Below are 17,410 nucleotides of genomic sequence, written 5' to 3'. Positions count from 1 at the left end.
TCTCAGTGGTATATGAAGCTCTCTGGGCATAGCAGAAGGAGGACCGCTATAATGAGATATGCTTCTGATGAACATTAATCAGCACTAACATAATATTCTGCAAACTGAATACACCTTAAATGAGTTGTATATAGTGGTCATTATCTGGCCCAACAGTTTACCCTAAGAAATATGTTGGGTCAACTGCTGTTCATTTCGATGCTTATCAAGTTTAATTAAGCTTAAAACGCATACCCTGTGTAAACCTCAGCTTACATTGATGATGTGAGTAGAACAAGAAATTTCCTTTTTGTCAGGCAGCTTTAAGGTCAGATGTCAGGTTTCTTACCTTCTGATATGACAGGTTACCCCAGCTATTGGCTCAGACAGCTGATTCAGCTGCAAAAAAGATAAATTTGGCTTCAAATGCTCCCCTGAACTTCTGGGGAAAGCGTGCTGCCTTTCTTGGGATAACTGCAGAGGCAGTAAAATGCAGAAATCCCTTGTAATACAAGCCTTTTTCGTGAGGTTGCTGATTGACTATTTAGGAAACCAAACGGACTGAGTAATTTGGGTAATTTTTGCATAAGAAGCCTCTCATGTTTCTCAGCTTCATTCATTACTATACTTAATATGTAATTGCAGTTAGGCAAAATACCATTAGCCATTAATTCCCTGTTACTGATGAAGATGGAATTGAGTTACTGCTTTTAAGTGTCTTATTTCATGCTTCTTAGCGCCTGAGCCTCCAGAGGAGCATCTCTGAAATATCCCTATAGAGCAAGTAAAGCATGACTTTCCCAGAGCTGGGCTGGAGTTGTGATGCAACCTGAACAATCAGTATTTAGGACTTAGGTTCAGTTTCTCATATTTTGTGACATTTGAAAATGTTTAGGAGACCTCCAGAAGGCTCCCAGGATTTAATGAACTCCCCAGCCAGGTGGTTTTCCTGGTGTGGGGTTGGTAAGCATGACTTTATATGTAGCTGACAAGCTCTAAGGGCTTTCACTGTTGCGTGATTTTGCTCCCTAGTTCAGGGGGGGAGTGATGGGCACTCCATGCAGCAGAGAGCTAAAGCGTTTCATATGGGATGATGTGCACATCACAAGGTCTCTCTTATAATCCTTGGCTTCCTTCTTTCCAGGGCATATCTGTGCAGATGGGAACAGGCAGAGCTAAGCTCTGCGTCCCGATCCCCAAGCTGGCCAGACACAAACTGGTCCTGGTCCAGGTGCTATGTAGGTGCATTAGCAGAGTGCAGTGCCACAACTAATACTCCCTGCCCTGTGGCACAAGGATGAGCAAAGACAGAATGCACTTATCTCTGTCCATAGACATTGGCACACCTAACCCCTTTGCAAGGCACAGAACTGCTGGAGAAGGGATGTCCAGGAGTGTGGGCAGCCCAGGAACATGCCCAGAACTACCTTTGCTCTGTGTTTTTACTGCAGAGTCCTGAATCATTTGATGTGTGAAAGCACCAGTAAATAAGAAGGCGTCCAAAGTGAGTTTCTTTGCTTCCCTTTAAGTTCTGGATCATTATGACCGACCTTACAGTAGTATTGAGAAGCTTCATTTCTTAATATTTACTGGCTAGGACAAGATCCCAAAAGGAAGGTGTTAGACAGGAACACCTTTGTGTGACTCCAGCTTCAAATACAGATTTTATTGTCCCTGAGGAAATGTAAGGGAAGACATGCTTTGTATTGTGGGGCAATGACTGGATAAATCACCCACAAGGAATGACTTTGCCTTTTTAAATTACCCTGTTTAAAGGGCTTCCTGATAGAATGCCAGGGAGAATCTTACTGACTGGTGCTAGAGTAATAGACTCGATATATATGCGTACATCGATGATATACTTTACACATTCAGGTGTAAGGAGCCCCATAGAGCTTCAGTATCCACTGAGTCTGAGTGCTTGTGAGCTCCTGTTCCTTGTGATTTGTCAACAGAAATCATGACTGTGTCCACAGAGAGTTAATTATGATATATTTGACATGCCTTATTATAAACCACAGCTGCAGGCCTCAAAGTATACAGCAGGCTTCCTCCAAGTCTATCATTTAGAGAGATCAACCCAACATTGCTGCAAGGTCACAGCTATTCAGGAAGCTACATTAGCTACACACTGACACTTCAGCTGAATAAACTCACTTCATCTAGTACTGGAAAAAATCACCAGTTGTCTTTGGATAATGAGGTGTACTTGATAACAGGCTTGTAACTGCCCCTCCACTATCTCATGGTCTTTTCGGCTTGGTTTTCTGTTCCTTCCATTCTGCAAGAGAAGATGGGCCCCTTGCTTTGTTTTGAAAAGAGCTAGTGACATAATGGAGAGCAGATCACAGGACTAAATGAAATGATTCATGGATTATTAGATGTTAAGGCCAGAAGGGACCATTATGACCAAATCCTCTGACCTGCATAACATAGGCCAGAGAATCACATCCAAAAATTCCTGGAGCAAGTCCTCTATTTGTATGGGAGCTATGAGGTTATCTTTTAGAAGGCGGCTCTTAATTTAAATTACTATGAGTGATGGGAAGTCTCTCTGACTACAGTAATTGACATGAAGCCATGACATCCGTCTGCCCCCAGCCAAAGTGCTCAGGGCTCAACTATAACATGATCATTTTACACTGCACACCCTTTCAGGAGAAGTTCAAAGCAGAAAGCAACAGCAGAGTTTCAGAGAGGAGACGGCTATGAATTGACTGTAGCTCAAGAAACCAATGCAAACTGCCCATTGAAAGGAAGGGAAGGAGAGGGATTAAGCCAGATTCTACGGAGATTCAGGAGGCTGTTTGAAGTCACCTAAACCAGGCTCTGATACAAGTAGAATAGCATCCTGTTGGTCTTGACCTGCAGGCAGTGCAAGGGACACTTTGAGATTGCTCCAGTCCAGCCCAAAGTCTAGCAAGTGATCCACACGGGTGCACTAGAGAGTAAACGCAATGCATAGCTCTCTGCACTGAGCAAAAAAAGGCTCTGTGTTTTGCCCTGGAGTGAGCTTGATCCTTTTTCAAACAGATGTGTGACATGTTTAAAAGCAAAAGAAGGACTGGACATCAAATGCTTCAGAGCCTGACCCTGCCAGGGCATCTGTTCCTGCAAAATACTGGATATTCTCAAGTCACTGATGAGTGTGAAAGCTCTCCAGCACGTAGCAAGCTCAGCTCCTTAATAAGAGTAGTGGTGTGTGTGTCAGGCAATCTTCCCCTGCCTGAGCAAAGAAGGAAAGCGAGCATCTTCTCTAGGCATCTCTTGTACTCTGAGACACTCATTCTGTATTTCTCTGTGCACCTACTTCGATCATCTGGACAAGAAGCTTCAGACTTAAAAGAGACAGAGCATAAGTTCCCACAGTGCTTCTGTTCACAGCCTGGTTGCTTTGCAAAGCATTTATTCCTCTCGCAGGCTGCTCAGAAGCGTGGCTTTTCTGATTGCTCATTTACTGGGAGTGCGCCTGACCTTTAAAGGGTTCATGTTCAGTTACCCCTCTGTGCCACTTTCTGGTCACCAAGCAAATATCTCAGCCAAGAAGGCAGTGCAGCTGAGGAGGATGTTTCCAGCCAAATTCCTTAGCAGGAGGGAAAAAAGAGACATGGGAGCTGCTCAGAAAGCCACATGTAAAGTAAGAAGTGATCTCTTTAGGAGTATCCATTCACACCTCCCCTCCAGCTTGCCTCTAGGTCATAACAACACCCCTTTTAAAAAAGTTTTTATTACCACTACTATTGTGGTTTGGAGATCTAGCAATAATGGAGTCTTTAGGGCAAAATAAATATAAATGTACCTATTAGCCCCATTGACTATCTTCATATGTGGCTTGCAAAGATATTGCATGAATAATTGATGGCATGGTTCATATTGTGCCATTGATTAGCTAGCTGCTGACTGAACTATCCACCCAATCCTTTGAAGATGAAGTGCTGAATATTTATCGTCATCATCATAATTCTGGCTTTCAGTTCCATGGAGAAGAGCCAGCACTGAAGCTCCAGCTCCAGCCACCCCAAACATGGGTGGTGTTTGGAAGCTGATCCACAATCGGGTTCCAAGTTTAGCAAATCTTTATCATGGAATGAATAAAACCCCAGGTGTGACCATCTTGGGGTCAATCTCTGGCCTCGCTGGAATCAGTGGGACTTTTGCCAGTGGCTAGAGTTGAAGCCAGGAGTGCAGACTTCTGAGATTACAAGACAGGATTGTATTTAGAACTTGATCTTACCTCCTTACTTATGCTTGGGCAGGAGGAGAGAGTGTTCCTGAGTTTGTACACTTTCCTAAGGACCTAAGTAGAAGCAGCTAATTAAAAATGTCTTCAGTGTCTTTTTCTCAGGTGATGGGGAAAACTTCATGATCTCCTGCCCCATCTTCTACCCCTGTGGTGTAGGACGTTCTCTCTACAAGCAGTTTAGCATGTTAGCCCAGCATTTCTGGAAACTTGTAATTAATTTTTTTCTCTGAAGGACATTTATCCCTGTAGCCAGAAATGTCCCTCAGAGAGCAGACTCTCACTCTTTTGGAAAACGCATGAGATCAGATGAGGGTGGGAGTCCTTTATGGAGCTGCTTTACTTTGAGGACCTCAGCCAGAAGCAGTTTCTTCTCTTGCTGGCTGTAGTCAGCTGTATTGGGCAGCATCGTCCCACTGAGGGACAAGTCAGGTTTCTCTGAAGAGTCTTGTATTGAGGTGAGGTGGAAAGAAAAAAAGAGCTGCTTCTTGCAGTCACCCCAGTTCTTTTGCACCTGCACTGTGGCAAAACTTAGTGTGTCTGTCAGCCACACACACTGCCAAAACACACTCTCACCTGCTGTGTGCTTGGGAACAGAGGGAGCCGAGAGCCAGCCCTGCACCAGCTGCGGAGCAGCTGCTGCCCGGAGGCGCTTTGTGCGCTGGCTGCCGTGGTGATGCTCGCTGTGACCGCAGCTCTGGGTTCTCACATCCAGCTTGCTCTCTGCAGCACTGAACCACATTAATCTGCCCTTTTCCAACTTTGTACACCATTTCCAATGTTTTTAACTTCTGATGAATTCTGAGCTTGAGAATTAGTTTCTGCAGGCATAGGTGAAGGAGAAATAATACACTGAAAAATCAGTGTTTTAACAAAGTGTCTGTACTACTTCTGGAGAGGATGGACTGCCAGTAGGCAGAAGTAGGCAGAGCACTTTCTCCTGCCTGGAACAGGGCAGGGTGTTGGGCAGATACTGGCAAGCAAAACAGCCAGGGGACAAGGAAGAGTAAGCAATCTATATTTTACTCTGGCAAACTCTACCGAGTCGTATTACTATATCTCATTGTGTGCTTTACTTTTTCCTTGCTCTAAAAGGATCTTTGGATTTAACATTGTGAGCTTGGGGAAATGAATGCTTAGCACTCAGATTTCAGTGTCTCCCTGCACAGCATCTGTTGGCACATGCACTAGACCTAGTGAGCTGAGGCACTTATTGTACAAACTTTAAGGATTAAGGTTTTAATGCAGGCAAACACTGGACAGATTTCCCTTGAGCAGCAATCCCAGTGCTGCTGTGAAATGCAAACCTACCTGCATAGCTGCAGTGCTGGGATAAGTAGTTATGCCAAAATAGTTGTTAACCAGATGAGAAGAAACCCAACTTGGCCCATAGGCACAGGCTCTGCTGAGAAGACACTTGGCTATTGTGGTCACTGTAGTCTGCAGTAAAAGCCTTCCTCATGTATGAGCAGAGAGTTGGGCAGTGGTGCTTGGCCCCATCTGGAATATTGTGTCCAGTTCTGGGCCCCTCAGTTCAAGAAGGACAGGGAACTGCTAGAGTCCAGCGCAGAGCCAAGAAGATGATTAAGGGAGTGGAACATCTCCCTTATGAGGAGAAGCTGAGGGAGCTGGGTCTCTTTAGCTTAGAGAAGAGGAGACTGAGGGGTGACCTCATTAATGTTTTTAAATATGTAAAGGGCAAGTGTCATGAGGATGGAGCCAGGCTCTTCTCAGTGACATCCCTTGACAGGACAAGGGGCAATGGGTGCAAGCTGGAACACAGGAGGTTCCACATAAATATGAGGAAAAACTTCTTTACGGTGAGGGTGACCGAACACTGGAACAGGCTGCCCAGAGAGGTTGTGGAGTCTCCTTCTCTGGAGACATTCAAAACCCGCCTGGACGCGTTCCTGTGTGATATGGTCTAGGCAATCCTGTTCCGGCAGGGGGATTGGACTAGATGATCTTTCGAGGTCCCTTCCAATCCCTAACATTCTGTGATTCTGTGATTCGTTTAGTGCTGGATATTTTTTCTAAGATTTGTATTGTCTGATTACTGCCCTTTAAAATTCAGTGTTTAAGGCAGATTCTTTCTGTAGTCAGCAGAGAAAGATAAGTGCTTTAACTGGGTCCCACCTGAAGAGAAGTGTTTAAGATGGATTGGGTGAATTGTACCCTGACTCTCTTACCTGCCTAATGTTTAATGGGTTTGATCTAGCGTGTTTCAATTTTGACATATGCAGTCAGGGGCTTTAGACATTAGTCAAGTTACGCTGAGTTAACTGTGATCACAGCTCACATTTTCCCTCTTATCTGTGCAAAGCAGAGATTTGTGTAGCTCAGCTGATGTGCAGTAGCTCAGTAAACCAGAGCAACTCAATTGAGTGTCCAAGAATGAGAACTGCAGTTAGCTGCAATTTATAAAATACCCAAGGATGTATCTCCAAGTGTTGATAGTTTGTCACTTTCAGGAGGTAACTAGCCAATATTTATCATAGCTAGTTAGCAAATTGTGGAGTGGGAGGGGAACTCTGAAAGCCATCTCATCCATCCTCTGCTGTAGCTACCTGTGTGTAGGTGTTTATGCCTTTAAAGATCTCCATTATTGGAGGCATGTTGGCCTAATGCTTCATTAGCTCTGTAGTTTGAAAGCTCTTCCTAAGCTGAAGTGCAATTTCCCATGCCTTTTCTGCTTGTTGAATACTTATTAGCATTTCAACAAAGACAATTAAACTAGTGTATTAATGGACAACAAAATAAACCAAAAATTCCCCAAGGATGTTTAAGTGGGCAAGAGAGGAGAAGGGAGGCTTATAGTACATCTGCAGACATAGCTAGATTTCGTCAGTGACAAGATAGTGACTGTCTGCAGTATTAAAGAGATGTTTTACGAGGTGCTGTGTTTGTGGAAGTAAGGTTGAAGCATTTACCTTTTTTTTAAGCTAGTTTGCTTAAAAAAACTTCATAGGACTTTTAAATGTCCCTCCCAGCTCAAGTTAATGAAAAATATTTGATTATATAGTGATTCAAAAAGTAAGAAGAACTTCAGCAAGATCTATTTTTGCACCTGTACAAGACTCTCTCTGGTCCTTTTTTTTTTAGCCTTGTGACCTGGTATTTGTTCAGCTAGAGTGATAGTCCCCTGGTGTTGTAGATGGGAAGGAAGTTGTTTTAATACTCATTCACAGCCAGAGTTTTCTGGGAGAGTGCAAATTCTCCAAAAGCTCATTAAATTATTACCTTCATCCCTGACTGCATGCTGCAAAATATTTCCCCCCGGTCTTAATGTCACCATCCGTTCAGGCTTATTATTACAGAGCAGATCACAAGACATTATGTACTACTAACATAGCTGCTGCAGGCTCCAAACAGACCGTCACAAATATGGAAAGCTCAGGGCCTACATACCTATTATGGTTCTTATTACTCCAAACCACTTTGCTGCCAGCTCAGAGTTTCCAGGAAGTGCAGGGCAGGGTTCATTCACCAGAGTGTCTCTCTCTTGTGACACAGGGCAGTATTAAACGCGTGGTGCTCAGCAGATTGGTTCTTGTTATTAGCCAGGATCTCCAAACAGAGAAACCTCTTTGTCCATCATTTCAAGGACTCTGTTTTTCTGCTTATTGCACAGATACATATATAGATCTCGACTTAAGATATCAAAGCTGGTTTGGGTCCTATTTGTGGCAGAAGCTAGCTACTAATGGAATAAAAATCCGTAAATGCAATCTCTCATGTGTCTGCAGCTTTTTTCACCCAGTGTTTCTGAAAGCTGAATCACAGACCATGCTCAGTTGTTAATTGTAATTATCCTGGTAGCATAGATGAGAAGACTGAGATACAGAAGACTAAAACACTGCTCGAACTAGCAGCACATGTAAACATAAGCTTTGCCTTGCCTCCTCCAAGCTTTCTTTTCCAACAGCTGGACCACGCTGCCTCTGAAGTGTGCAGCAGTGCCAATATCCTTCAGGGTCATATCAAAGCTTTTGGTAAACAGTTTAAATAGCTATTTAGCATGTATCACATGCTATGACTTCTCATTGTTTCTGAATCAGAAGGGCTTTGAATCTAATACGAACCACTCACTGCTAATAGAGGGAAGCAATAGTTCTGTTTATGGCCACAGGCACAGAGAGGTTTGGGTAATATTGAGGGTACAGATTCCTGAAAAGCCAAGGCATGTGATGGCTACTCTCAGCATGTTGGTATGAGACTTAGAGGCAGCACGTGGGCTGTAAGCCCATGGGCAGGCTCTGGACCCACGCTTGCAAAACTGACACGTGCACTTCTTGCATTCAGGAACCGAGCGTTTCCATGCACAAAATGAGTGGTGGCAAGCAAGCAAGAACATACTGCCTTTTCCCCTTGTCCAGGCTGCAAGTGAAAAAACACGATTTCCTAGAATGATATTTGTCTGTGGTGTTTTAATGTTACATATATACACCTGCATGTAATCAGAGTTCTAAGCTAGTTTGATGGAGTATCTGGGCAGAATGAGATCTCCTTGCATGGTGGCATATATGAACATTCCAGGTTAGAGTCTGAGCCTGGAAAGATATTCCTCATTATTAGGGAGAAGAGACTGGACAAGAAGAGATCAGGGAGTAATGGAAGGTGATACAATCTAGGAGTTACAGAATTTAAACAAGGAAGATGTTTTTCCTGCTTGGAGTCTTCTGCTGGTATGTCTGTAGCTTTGTATAAGTTAGATAGAACTCCTTGTGTCTCAGTTTCCTTAAATGTACCACAAGGGGAATGCAACTCAAGGTGTAAAGGGAGAGCTGTGTATATTTTTTAGCCAAGTATCCCCAAAGTCTTTCACAAATAGAAAGTCAGGTTCAAAACAAGCTCAGCTGGTTTGGGTAGAAGGAAGCACACAGAAATAGTGTCCCCTGCTCCTGGAATGTACCCGTGTCTGGGACTCAATGTTACAGCAGTGCTTTTTCACAGCCTGGCACAGCAGTTCACAACAGGGTAGAGAGATCAGGCACTGCATACCTTTGAAGAAGCAATGGAAATGCAAATATGAAGAATGTAATTTACGCAGGCTGGAGCTGGAACATCATCTGCATAATGAGCTTTATTCCTTCAATCTGCACCCCTGTTTGACAGCCCTCCTCTCACAGTGTTTTGTGCCTTTGTGCTATGGTGGCAGAAGACTGATTCCAGAGATGCTGCATTGCATTGTCAGGGCAGCTCCAGAAGCAGCTGTGAGTAAAGTGTCTGCCTGCGTCCAGCTGTTTTCCGCACATGGTCATTGTAGCTACTGCATCACCTGGATGGATGCATCTAGTGACTTTACAGCCATGGGAAATACTTAGACAAACCTACTTTGAAGTGTGCATCCCCCAAGAGATCTGATGCAATATTCCTAACCTTGCTGTTTAGATGGCAACATGCCCTTGAATTTGGCCTCAAAAGGCAGAAAGGTCTTGCTATAGTATCATAGGATGGGGGTTCGTCTGGTACCTACGGCTGCATCACACAGCATCAAGAGTGTATTCAAACACTGATTTCCAAAGTTAAAGTAAGACTCAGCAAAACCTTGGAAGTTCCTGTCTTCCTTTCTTCCAGACTGTACGATTCTAAGTCTGGATCTTCTGAGGGGTTGAGAATAAATTAACCCCTCTCTAAACAGTGAGTAACTGTGCTATCGAACCCTACATCTGTGGAGGATTAGACCTACATATGGTAAGTGTAGTAGTTCATACTCAAAAAAGAACCCAACAAATCCCCAAGCCCAATACTGCCAGGGTTAATCTGCTGGGAGCACTTTCTATTAAATATAGAAACCAGTTTTCCATCTCACAAGCCAGTTATAAATAAATACCTTTTTTTTTTTTCTTTTTTTTTTTTTTGAGGAGGGACTGGCATGGCCCCAAATGAACCTGATCAGCCTCTGTTGCAAAGCTATAACAGGCAGCTGCAAACCTACTTAACACATGAAAAGGCTGACAAGCTGCAGCTCAGCTGCAGAGCAGGGACACAAGTTTTTCCCCTTGATCTCTCTTCCTGTAGGTGAGATGCTTTGAGCAGGGCTGCACAGGCTAAGAATGAGCTCTGCCCAGGACTTTAGTGTTTGTCCCCTTCTCCTGCCTCTGGAGGAATATACACTGATGGTGAAAAGAAACTAGAGGGAACTTGGTACTTTGCTCGGTGTGTGGGAGAAAAAGGAGAAAAGTTGTGGCTGAAATAAAACTGAAAGTGCTGAAAAAGTTGTTGCTGGTGGTTTTCAGTAAGGAGAGTTTGTCAGATTTGGGCTTGCACAAATAAATGATACTGTGAGCAAGAGTTTGCAGGTGTGCAGGCCTACAGCCAGCTGTGAAACCCAGGGAAGGAGCATGTGAGTGCATGGTAACTAATGGGGAGAAATACAATCTCTGTGTTTGCACTGTCCTGCAGTTTAAAGGAGACTGAGTCTGGATCAATAACCTGCCTTTTTGGGCCTAATAACAGCAGAATCAGGACGTTTATGCAACATTTATCTTCTTTTCAGTACTACTTAACAAATAACCTGCTTGAGGAAGCCTGTAAATTGCTCGAGGATCCTTGGATAGAAGGTATTACTGAGGGAGAAAATATGTCTCTATTATTCTTATGCTACTAATACATCTTCTCCGCTACACAACTCACAAACAGATTCTGCTCTTACAAGCTAATCTATAACAATTCCATGTCTGTTCTACAGCAGTGGTAATATGTTGCTCCCCCAGGTGACCGAGAGTTGGCTGAGTAAAGAGCATAATATTTGAGGATGTTGTCAGAGATGTACTCGTGTGTGCCCTGATCTTCTTCAGACATGGAGTGGAGAGGAGAAAGGCCACATGCATAAGAGTGGAAACTGGACAGTGGCTGGTGACACCCGTAATACGGGCATAGGCAAAGGGCAAAATCCTCCTTGCTCCATTTCCCTCGTTGCAGCGTTCTTGCAGGACACTAGCAAGGAGAGCATGCCTCCTGGCACAGGGGTGTACTGGGGACAAGTGACCCTGTCACACTAGCCACAGCAGGAGACCTCCTCTGGTTAGGGAAGCTATAGCTACATTCCTCTCCAAGAAGGCTTCTGCTCGAGTTTTTTCTCTGATCATCTCTGTCTCAGAAGTACAAAGCATGCTATTTAGTCAATCATAAAATCCATGGAGTTGGGTTGAACTTGGTGCCATGGTTTCCAAAAGGTCTAAATGCTGTCTTATGGGAGTTTTGCATTGGGATGTTTGGGGATTAAAATGTATTTGCATAATAACTATGTGTAGTTTGCATACACGTTTGGCAAATCTTGAGGAAGGGTACACAAACTGCACTTGCCATGTTAGACAATGACTTTGAAAAGGTGCTCCTGAAAGTCTGTGGCTGTAACTATGCTTTTTAAAAGCCTCTTTTTGTAATGAATGTGTCCATGCTCAGTCTTCATAGTCCTCTTTAAGCCCTGTGTTTTCTGCTAAGACTTGTAGGCTTGGGCAAAGCTGAGGCCATTTCTCATGGTGATCTCTGGAACAGCGGTAAAGCAGGAGCTGGACTGAGACCAGCAACTCATTTCAGATGCCACCAAGCAATCCTCAGTTTCTAATGACTCCTAGCCATTACTGCTCTGGATACAACTATAATTGGTAACTTGGGATTGAAGGGGTTGCTTCGTCCCTTGACTAATTTCTTCTGCTATTTAGACCTGCCCAAATCACTTTGCACACCTTGTTTTGCTAAACAATATTGCTTAGACTTCCCAGATCCCTTCTCTAGAAAGATTCAGGTTTTCTGGAAAGAGTTCAGACAAGAATGTTTGCTGCTATTTGCAGCAGCAAACAGCTAAGAAATCAAACACAAAGATTAATAATACAGATCAGCAAAAGGCAAGAATGAAACAGTTGCCTGAGGAAATATCCTAACAAACCAGAAAGACATTTCAAAATGATCATTTCTAAGTCACTTACTAAAGTCACTTCAGCACAGCTGTGCCCTGAGGAATAACTATCTAGATTTAATTTCTCTTAAGTAAAAGGCATTTATCTGTGGGGAAAGGATGGTGGATGGGAGCATTGTTCCTCTTTCTTGGGGGCAATGATATGGCTCCAAATATATTCAGCGGTGCCCAACATCCTGCAAAACTGAGTGTTTTTGAAAGATGGTTTATTTTAACGGCTACAAAAAAACATACAGCAAAAGGATCACTGCCTCACTTTAAGGTACCATTGCCAGGCAGAACTGAATGGCAGAAATGATACTCCTGTTATCTACTTTTGGAGCTGCTCCATCCCAGCAGAAAGATTTCCTACTGCCATCTCCATCATACCCAAAGCACCTAAAAAAACAGAGATGAGTGTTACCGGTCATAAGGCTGTGTCCTGTATCAAGACACTTCAGGTGTAATGTATTCTTGAATGGTTCTGCAAGTCACCGTGAAGTGGTCACTACAAACTCGGAACCAGAGGAGGACTGAGTACTGCTGGTTTTTACCTTATGTTCTGTTGTGCACTACAGGGAACTAATTTCAGCTCTTAGCATAAATACAGCCATCTTGTTTCTTAGCAAAGGTGCAGTTATGCTAAATTAAGCATGCCGAGATGAGTAAGAATAATCATTCATGATGATATCTTATTGAATTTTCAGGGGTCAGGAAGATGACTCCCTCCTTAATACTAAAAATTACATTAGCTGAACAGAGCGTATTTGGTGCTGCCATGAGTAAATTTTGGAGATGAAGCAGACTGAATAGCTGCTTCTTGGTAGCTAGGAAAACTCTGATTTTTTTTTTTTTTTTTTTTAATATTCCTCTTACTCATTAGCCTTAGCTGTCAGTAAAGGTGAGAAACAGACCCTGCAGGGGCAGCGAAGAACAGGGATGTTCCAGGAGAAGAGGAAAAAGGCTGTGCTACGTGTCACCGTTTAAGAGAGCTGATAGTGTTACTAGTCAAAATAACGGAAGAACTTAGAGGTGACTCAGGAATGAAAATAACTGAGTATTTAGCAGCAGGGAACATGTATTTAAGAAAAACAGGTCCCTTCAAATTAACCTAGTATCCAGTTAGTTTGACAGGTTACAGGCAGTAATCTATTGATTGGCTGACAGTGACACTGTAATACACTGATGGTCCCTTGTTGTACATGCAGCCACCCAGCACTTTATTTATGAAAACCCACGGGCCAATGTGCCACTCTTTAGAGGTCTAGAAGTGCTAAAATGGTCACTTGATTGACAAACAAAGTCTTCTGCTGGTGCAGGTAGGTTCAGTTCTCTCTGGATTCAGCACTACTTCCCAATATTGGGCCCCATTCAGTAACACACTATTTGGATAGAAGTTATTTAATTGGGATGAGTTTTGAGGAGAGCCACATGAGTGAGTGGAAGCTGATCTGCTTGCCTAAAGGTGAGGGACTCAAGGAGAACCACAAGAAGGGAAAGGGCAGTTTGGAAACGAGCTTATATAGTCATAAAGATGTAACTGCACTCGGGGGCTGGAAGCTGAAACCAGTCAAATTCAGCCTCATAAAGAAGTGCACACTGGGTGAGTTCTTAACCCTTGTGGCTGATTCTCCTCCATCACTGGCTGGTTTTTTGTAGGTTGGGTACTTTTCTAACAGAAATGCTGCAGTTCAACCAGGAGTTAATCTAAAAATGTGCTATGTTCTTTGAGTCACACAGGACAATGGTCCTTTCTGGCCTTGCAAGGTATCAACCACAGATGGTCCGAAACCACAGGGTTCCAGTCTGGGATCTGAGCCTTGTACTCAGGCTGGTGAGGTTTGGGGTTTGGGTTAAATATAATACAAAATGAATGCACGATAATGTGTTTGTTCCTTTCATTTTGCCTCAGGACACTAACTGAGAAAACCACGAAGTGTTTGGCTTCTTTCCGGGCTCAGCCAGTAGCTCACATCTCAGAGACAAGATGGCACACGAAACATTTCCTGTTTTCAAGCATTCCCTGTTGGGGTCCCAGGTGTGTCTTTCCTGCAGTCATATAGAGCTACGCTGCTAATTCCACGTGGGTAGCAGTCTAGCAGCGCAGGGCTTGGTGAGGAAGGTCATGTTCCCTAATGCATGTCTGTGTTTCCCTTACTATATTGCTCAAGATACCTGAGAAAGCCCAGTGGTGTAAACATGCCCAGAGGTGGGAAACATGCCCTTGGTCTCGTTTGCCATCCTGCTCTGGGAGTGTTGTGAAGCATTCCCATTCTGTTATCAGTTTCTGTGGGAAGGAGGCTGTTTGTGAGAATAATAACCACGTATGCAGAGGGCCTGGGTGCGTGTCCTTGGAATGAGGCAGCTGGATCCCATCCCTGGCTCACACTGGCATTTTCTGTTGTGTGGAGGCATTGGCACCATGAAATGTCAGGTCTCAAAATGGAAATGGCCCAGCATTGTTTAGGACTGATTCCAGGAAATGCCTTTTGGATAGAAGCACTCTCTCTTGCTGCCCCTTCTCCATGACCGCGCCAGGAGAAGTATCTAAAATAGGTCATTGTTATGCATAGAGAGAACCCTGTTCCCTAAGCTCCCTTGGTTTCCAAGTAAACGAGCTTTGGAGGTAAGTTAGCAAAAGAGGCTGATTCATTAGCAGCAAGGGAAATCTGTGCGTTGGAGAGGTGCCCAGCTGCCCAAAGGGATTTGCGCAGTGACATGCTCCTCAAATCTTAACAGAACGAGCTGAGTGATACACACACAGGCTTGAACTATATCACAATCACATGCTTGCTACGCTCATTTCTTATCTCATGGGTTTCTCTGGAGAGTATCTGTTGCTCCAGTCCCTCAGAGAGTTTTAAATTTGTAAAGGAAGGAGTCACAGTGAGGTATCTTCTAATGTGAGAAATTCTGTATCTGTTTCTTTTCCAAATTAGGTCACCTTATAAGGCAGTTCTGGATGGAGCTTGTCCCTGCAATTATAGAGGCTGTAAATAACATAGGTGTTACAACATGTTTGATGGGATTTCATTGCGCCATCACTAGTCTATTTGAATATCATATCCCAAATTAATAACAAATTAATTTTATCTGCTGAAAGACCCCAACTGTCACCCTTCTGTCCAGAATGAGATCATTTTGGGCAGTTATTCGCTTACAGGGGGAACAGGGCCAACACATTCTTCTGGCTTCATTACCGAAGGCAGGCTTGTGCGCAGAGATCAGTGCTCCCCTTTGTCGAATCATCTGGAGTGCAGCGAGGAGAATTCAGTCTTTTTGGAGCATCTTCCGCCTCTTTGTTGATGTGTCAAGCGGGGGTGCCAGTTAGTGCCAGTGATGAGATGGGCACTTGTCCACAAGATCAGAAACGGTAACTCGCAAACTGCTCTCGCACAGAATGCTGAGCAGCTGCCGGATTATAAAGATCTCTGGCCCCTCCTGACCTGGGCCAGATTTGAACCATTGACCTAGAAGTGAAAAGCTTGAAATCCCTGAACAAGCCACGGGATAAATAGGACTTGCAGAGCTGCGCGCCTTCATTCCGCATTCATTTGCTGCCATCTAATGGCAGATGGGGAGTGGAAAGGCCTCATGCAATATAAATACCTTGTCCTTGGGAGGCCTGTATGTGGGAGAACCTGTGCAAATAGTTCTCATCAGCCCCTAAGAGTGCTGGGGAAACGCGGTGGTTTAGGCTGGCTTTATTCCTTTATAGAGTAGTTTTACAAAGGCCTGCTGTGCTGCAAGTCAAGTAAGATGTGTCCCACTACAAAAACAGCTCTTTGTGCTGTTTTTGCTCTCCTGTGCTGGATTATTTCCATTATATGAAACCTGAGTAAAAGTCTGTGATTGTAACTGGCTTAACAACTGTCCCAAGGGCAACGATAACTGAGTTGCCTGTGGCAAGGAGAGGTGGCAAGAGAAAGTAGGTAGGAGGTGGCACTTTTAATTTCTCTGAATACCACCGGTACACACAAAACATCTGCACTTTCAAGAACTTTGATACAGAAAGAGAAGGAGGTGGAGGCTAGAACAAAATTAACTCGACTATCTGGAAATTACTGGGTCCAAAGGCTTACAGACAATAAAACTCATTTTCCTTCAAATAATACATAAAGAAAAAAGCAAAGGAGGAGAGAGATCTTCTTCTCCCTCTTGCCCAACTCCAGGAAGTTCCTGCTGTATTTTCTGTCTCTAAAACCACAGATTTATAAGACAGTAAGTATTCATCGTGTATCAGTTTTGCACTGCCTGTTTCTGTCTACATACAGATCTCCAAATAATACTTTTAAGCCACACTAGCTGACACTGTCTTACAGTGGAAAAAAGGTTAGAGATTGCATATTTCTTTATGCATCCCTGCACTGCAGCCTTTGGGTGTCCAGCAACATGTCCCATGATGGCACTGCAGCCCAATGAGCCGTGGAGCAGTCCCCAGCAGCCTTAATACAGCCCCAGGGGTGATGTGGGATCTTGCATGGCCCAGCAGTCAAACTAAGCCTGTCACCAGGGCTAAATGAAGTCATAAATAAAGATTTCTATTTGAGAAATATCTCCAGCAGTCCCTAGTTACTAAAGAAATGCCATTTTCTAACAGGAAACTGGGAAGAAAAAGTCATACCTCCAGACAGAATCCTGGAAAAAGCTGTAAAATCCCTCTCTGCTTGGCTGAAGGAATAGTTGTTGGACAGAAAGTCCAGGAGAGAAGCAACATGGAGGAGAGGAAGGGAATACCAAACTTATTTTCTTACTGGAGGGAACAGTCTTTAAAAGCACTGTGGAGGGAAACAAACAAATGCAATGAGTCCTCAAATGCTGTTGTAACTGGTAGTACTACCTGCACATCTGGGAGAGAGCAGAGAAAAGCAGCACACGTGAATTCTAGCTCGGTGGGGAGATAAAACATGTTAGCATGAAGTTGCTTGGCGTCTTGCCAACAAGCACTTCCTAGACTGCAGAGAGCAGCTGAGCTATCCTATCTAAAGAGTCACAGGAGCTCTACTTGCAATCAAGGTCCGGCCACTGTTCTCTTACGTCAAAGCCAGGATCTATCTAAACGCTGCTGCTGCACTTCTGAGAAAGTGCAGCTTTGTGCCGCTGCTGAAAGTCAGCCTTCTCAAATACGTACCCACTGGTGATACACCACGGATTTCAGACTGGGATGTGGGGATGTGGGACAGGAGCCAGACAGTTTTGTCTCCTTCTGCATATGCAGGGAGGTCTGGCAGGGTGCTGGGAGCGCCTGTTGTAGCTGATGGTTGGACCCAGGTGGGAGATCCCTTGTAGAA

This window comes from Nyctibius grandis, chromosome 10, assembly GCF_013368605.1.
Source record: "Nyctibius grandis isolate bNycGra1 chromosome 10, bNycGra1.pri, whole genome shotgun sequence".
NCBI classification, from domain to species: domain Eukaryota; kingdom Metazoa; phylum Chordata; class Aves; order Nyctibiiformes; family Nyctibiidae; genus Nyctibius; species Nyctibius grandis.
Note: the sequence above shows the minus strand (reverse complement) of the source record.